General features: G+C 37.8%; 1 pseudogene; it reads right to left on the bottom strand.

Annotated features, from left to right (window-relative positions):
* Positions 1-3,551: 3,551 nt before the first annotated feature.
* On the bottom strand, positions 3,552-5,238 carry LOC114038616 (annotated as a pseudogene).
* Positions 5,239-6,684: the final 1,446 nt, after the last annotated feature.

The raw sequence follows: 6,684 nt of genomic DNA on the forward strand, positions 1-6,684 counted from the left end.
ACCACCAAAGAAGAGGAAATTAAAACAGTAATTCGGAATTACTTTGCCCAACTGTATGTCAATAAATTTGACAATCTTAGTGAAATGGATAAATATTTACAAAAATATAAATTGCCCAGATTAACAGAAGAGTAAGTAAAATACTTAAATATCCCCATCTCAGAAAAAGAAATTGAACAAGCCATTGATGAACTCCTTAGGAAAAAAATTTCCAGGGCCAGATGAATTTACAAGTGAATTCTATCAAATATTTCAATTCCAATACTATATAGACTATTTGGGAAAATAGGTGAAGAAAGAGTCTCACCAAATTATTTTTATGATATAAATATAGTGCTGATACCTAAACTGGGAAGAGTCAAAACAGAGAAAGAAAATTATAGACCAATTTCCCTAATGAATATACATGCAAAATTTTAAATAAAATATTAGCAAATAGATTACAGCAACTTATCACAAGAATAATACACTATGACCAGGTAGGATTTATACCAGGAATGTAGGACTGGTTCAATATTAGGAAAAATATCATCATAATTGATCATATCAAAAACAAAACTAACAGAAATCACGTGACCATCTCAATAGATGCAGAAAAAGCTTTTGACAAAATACAAAGGGGGCAGCTAGGTGGTGCAGTGGATGGAGCACTAGCCCTGGAGTTAGAAGGACCTGAGCTCAAATCCAGCCTCAGACACTTGACACTTACTAGCTGTGTGACCCTGGGCACGTCACTTAACCCCATTGCCTAGCAAAAACAAAGAGACAAAATACAATACCCATTCCTATTAAAAACACTAGAGAGCATAGAAATAAATGGAGTCTTCCTAAAAATAATAAATAGCATCTACCTAAAACCTTTAGCAAGCATCATATGTATGTAATGGGGACAAGCTAGAAGCATTTCCAATAAACTCAGGGGTGAGACAAGGATGTCCATTATCACCACTGTTGTTCAATATCATACTGGAAACATTAACTTTAGCAATAAGAGAAGAAAAAGAAATTGAAGGTACTAGAATAGGCAAAGAAGAAACAATATGATATGATGATATACTTAGAGAAAACTAGAGAATCAAGTAAAAAATTACTTGAAATAATAAACAACTTTAGCAAAGTTGCAGGCTATAAAATAAACTCACATAAATCATCGGCATTTCTATATATTACCAACAAAGCCCAACAGCAAGAGATAGAAAAAGAAATTCCATTTGAAGTTACTGTAGATATTATAAAACATTTAGGAGTTTATCTACCAAAACAAACCCAGGAACTCTATGAACACAATTACAAAACTCTTTTCACACAAATACAGTCAGATCTAAATAATTGTAAAAACATCAGTTGCTCATGGGTAGGCTGAGCTAATATAATAAAAATGACAATTCTACCTAAGCTAATTTACTCATTCAGTGCCATACCAATCAAACTACCAAAAATTATTTTGTAAAGTTAGAAAAAATAATGACAAGATTCATTTGGAATAACAAAGGTCCAGAATATCAAGGGAACTAATGAAAACAAATGCAGGGGAAGGTAGCCTAGCCATTACAGATCTTAAATTGTATTATAAAGCCGCTATCATCAAAACTGCTTGGTACTGGCTTAGAAATAGAGTGGTGGATCAGTGGAATAGGTTAAGTATGCAAGACACAGTCGTCAATAACTATAGTAATCTATTATTTGATAAACCCAAAGATCCCAGCTTCTGGGATAAGAACTCACTCTTTGACAAAAACTGCTGGGAAAACTGGAAAAGAGTGTGGCAGAAACCAGGCATAGGCCAAAATCTCACACTATATACCAAAATAGAGTCAAAATGGGCTCATGATTTAGATATAAAGGCTGATACTGTAAGCAAACTGGGAGAAGGAATAGTTTACCTATCACATTTATGGAGAACAGAAGAACTCATGACCAAACAGGAGATAGAGAACATTACTAAGTGCAAAATGGATAACTTCATTATTATATCTAATTTTATATTATTATTATTATTATTATATTAATTTATTAATAATAATTTAATTATTATAATGATTACATTAAATTGAAAAGTTTTTACACAAACAAAGCCAATGCAACCAAGATTAGAAGGAAAGTAGAAAACTGGGAAAGAATTTTTACAACCAGTCTCTCTGAGAAGGGCCTCATTTCTAAAATATATAGAGAATTAAGTCAAATTTATAAGAATACAAGTCATTCCCCAATTGATAAATAGTCAAAGGATATGAACAGGCAGTTCTCAGATGAAGAAATTAAAGCCATCTATAATCATATGAAAAAATGCTCTAACTCACTATTTTTTTTTCATATACCAGATGAATTTATTTGCATGTAAAAGGAAAGGAACTGCTAGTATTTTCATTTTTCTCTTCTTGGGCAAAAACACTTATTCTACTGTAGTGTAGAGAAGCACTTTCTTATCCAATATTAGATCAGTAGAAGATGCAGTTTCTAACTCTAAAATATTCCCCTTTACATAATACGATGTTGAGATCTGTACTTTTTATATTTCCTTGTTAGTTTCCATTCAAGTTTCAATTCTGCAATTAGATAACTTAATTTGAATTGGAATCTGAAAATCTATCTTGTCAGTCATCTCTGTAAAAATGAGTACTGGGTCCTTTTTAGCTATTAAAATTAAAGTCTGATTTTTGGTTCCAGTATGACTGACCTGTTTCAGAGTAACACAGAAGCCTTAAGGAATATACATGACAAAATCATCATTGTGCAGGGAAGAACATCTCTGTCAACCCAAAGAGAAACAAAAAGATACTTTTGTCATATGTAAGGCAGATGAGCTCAGAATAACATTCATTCAGAATCAAGGCTTCATATTTAATATCCCCTTCTGAGGAATTCATGACCCAGTTTAAGAAAAACAAACAAACAACCACATAGTAACGTTAGCCCTTGGGCCTTTGATTCTTTCAATGACAAGGCCTTCATGAAGGCTAATGAATGTTAGAGAATTAGTCATTATCTCTAAAAGACTGTACCAGAGGAGCTCTTGACCATAACTGTTCAAACACAGACCATGTTTTCTAATTGTTATGTATTGTTTTTCCCTTCATCATGGAGATCCAGAAGTAGCTGTCTTCAGAACCCAAACTCTGGGCCTCAAGTGAATGGACCTCTGTCCCTGTTAAGCTGACAGAATGATGCTGACCTATAGAATAAAGGAAACATCTTGCACAAAATCTTATGACCTGAGGCTGTTGTTGCCAAAAACCAATATAATGGTGTTCTGTCAGAAGTGATCTGAAAAGGAGAGTGGTAAAGCTCATAAAGGGTCTGTAATGTACGGAGTTCTTGGACTGGGGTGGAAATGATGGCATTTGCTCATTTTCAACTTTCTATGTAAATGCTGGACTCGGACAGATAACTGATGGAGAATAGTTGACTCCCACTGCACGTCTGTCCTCAGAAGATGTGTACTCTGCTAGGGGTAACTGATCAAGCCATTAAGTAAGTGAAAGCTGTTCTTCTCAAGCTTTTGCACGGGAATTGGAAAGGACTAGAGTCCCTTTCTTGGCTGCAGCTATTGATCAGTTTTTAAAGGCTCCAGCTTGGCTTGCCTTACTGATGAAGCTCTTTAGAAGGTCATGGTCCATTTCTACAAAGCCTGAAGTTTGTGTAACTACAGTCAAATGATTGATGCAAAATCGGAAGCAGAATTCCTGTAGGTCCTGGGCTTCATATTTCACAGTGGCTGAAAGCAGAGTGATGGCGTTGTCCTAACAGATCCCTTGTTTGATAGTTTGCTGACAGAACTTTTTCAATCAGTTATCTCTGTAAAATGTAGCCAGATCAAGCAGTCCTATTGCATCCTCTGGAGACAGATTGATACAGTCCATGTACAGGTATTCCAGAAAGACTCATTAAACAGGATATGAAAATTCATCCATTTCTACTATGTCATCCTCATTGCCATTCAATACAGATTGAAAATGTTCACAAAGAATTTTGAGAAGGACCTTACGCACATAAATATATTTTCCATCCACCAGAAATTTCAAGTCCGCAGTTTCAGGGTTATCAAACTCCTTCTTTAGTGACTGAGCTACTGTGAGGTGGTCATCTGGCTCAACAGAGAGGAGGTGCCATGATACAGCCGGTGTGGCAAAGCAAGTGAACACATCATCTGTGCAGGAGAAATGGGTGAGGTGTGGAAGAGTCACAGACTGGCACCGACACTCACCCCACATGTAAATGTGGCCACTTTGGGACTTGGCTGAAGAAGTGTGGGTAGAGTGACAGACTGCAATCTCGATCACTCTGTCCTTTTCCACAGAGACTGGAGTAGTGTGTGAGTGGTTACTTTTATTGCCAGTACCCAACTGGCCATAAGAGTTGGCTCCCCATGCATACAGGTGACCTTCATCTGTTAACACTAATGTTATGTGCATATTCACAGACAATCTTGTGCACCCGAATACCTTGTAAAGCTGCTATTCTACAGGGTGTTGGCTGATTACCACTGCTGCCCAGTCTGAGCTGTGCATTTCCATTGTATCTCCAGACATAAACCTCGCTGCTCTCCCCCACGGCCATTGAGCAAAACTGGCCACAAGCTATGTTTGTAGAGATTTTGTTCTGTAAGCAGCCTGTAACTTTTCGAGGAATGGGTTGGTTGGCTGTGTAGCCAGACCCAACCTGTCCAGAGTTATTGTAACCCCAGGCAAATACCTCACCATCAGATGTCAGCACCAAAGAATGGTGAGATCCACAGGCCATTTCAATGACTTTCTTGTTTCCTAAATTGGTAGAGATGTGGGTAGGTACTAAACCATGATTAGTTGTCCCATTGCCCAACTGGTTATAAGCATTATGGACCCAGGCATACACTTCTCCTTCATCCATTGCAATGACAACATGAGGATGACTTCCATAGCTCAGGCAGGTTATTTTTTTGCCACATGAGTGATCAATTTGATGGGGTTCAATGGAATGCAGGATATCACCCATTCCCAAGTAGCCGCTGCAATTGGTGCCAAGCACGAAAACCTCATCATTTTCTGTAGAATACAAAACTTCATTGCCAGCACTGCCAAAGACACAGGACTGACAAATTAACTTCAGTTCATCTGGTGAGCAAAGGGCAAAAATGGGACACTTTCCCATATCTAGCATCTTCAGTGCAGATAAAAACCCATCCTCTGCTACCTGGGCATGTGTTCCAAAAGAAAGAGAATGCGAACGCTTGGCTTCCATGTGTCCTTGTTTCTGTGCAATCCCTGAATATTTTTAAAACCTGAGGGCCTACTGTCCATCCATTCCTGATCTTGTTCTTTCTATGCCCTTGTGAAGTTGTCTTCCTGATCAAGGTTAATATGGTTGAAAATACTTCCCTGGGTGCCCGGAACACGTCCTGTTCTGCCCGGAGTTGGTGCCTCCCCTTGAACTTGCCCTGACTCTCGGCGGGCGGGAGGGGCGCCTCAGATTCCCATGGAGGGGAGGGGGATGGACCTCCTGCCACTCTAACTCACTATTGATTAGAGAAATGCAAATCAAAACAACTCTGAGGTACCACATCCCACCTATCAGATTGGTCAAGATGACAAAACAGGAAAATGATAAATGTTGGAGAAGATGTGGGAAAATTGGAACACTAATATATTGCTGGTGGAGTTGTGAAATGATCCAACCATTTTGGAGAGCAATTTGGAACTATGCCCAAAGGGCTATAAAAATGTGCATATCCTTTGACCCAGCGATAGCACTTCTAGGGCTTTATCCCAGAGAGATCATATAAATGGGAAAAAGACCCACATGTACAAAAATATTTCTAGCAGTTCTTTTTGTGGTGGCAAAGAATTGGAAATTAAGAGGATGCCCATCAGTTGGGGAATGGCTGAACAAGTTGTGGTATATGAATGTAATGAAATACTGTTGTGCTATAAGAAATGATGAACAGGCAGATTTCAGAAAGACCTGGAAAGACTTGTATGGACTGATACTAAGTGAAGTGAGCAGAACCAGGAGAACATTGTACATAGTAACAGCCACGTTGTGTGATGACTAATATTGATAGACTTAACCCTTCTCAGCAATACAAGGATCTAAGACATCTCCAAAGGCCTTGTGATGGAAAATGCTATCCACATCCAAAAAAAAAACCAAAAAACTATGGAGTTTGAATGCAGATCAAAGCATACTATTTGCTATTTTTTTCTTCTGTTGTATTTTGTTTCCTCTTTCTGGTATTTCCTCCTAGTGGCTCTAATTCTTACAACATCACTAATGTGAAAATATGTCTAATAGGAATGTGTATGTATAGACTATAACAGATTGTGCACTGTCTTGGGGAGGGAGGTGGGGAGGGAAGGGGAGAAAAATTTAAAATTCAAAAGCTTGTGGAAGTGATTGTTGATAAATCAAAATAAATTAATTTTAAAAAGAAAGAAAATAAGGAGTTGTGAAGATTTTTATCTTTCATTTTTGTCATTAACGAAATGAATAATTTTTAAAAAGTTGGGTTGGTCACATGGTCAGAGCAAGGGATAATCAATGGATAGTTTTTGCAGTCTACTGGCATCCTTCCATTGTCAAGAGAAAATAAAGAAGGTTTAGAGCCCCTTGGGAAGACCCTGCCTGATGAATTTATGTTCTGAGTTGGATGATAACCACACAGATGGGTAGACGTGGATGAGTTCTGGCCTGAGTCATTCAAGAGAATAC

The sequence above is a fragment of the Vombatus ursinus genome, unplaced genomic scaffold (assembly GCF_900497805.2).
Source record: "Vombatus ursinus unplaced genomic scaffold, bare-nosed wombat genome assembly UNPS02011353.1, whole genome shotgun sequence".
Lineage (NCBI taxonomy): Eukaryota > Metazoa > Chordata > Mammalia > Diprotodontia > Vombatidae > Vombatus > Vombatus ursinus.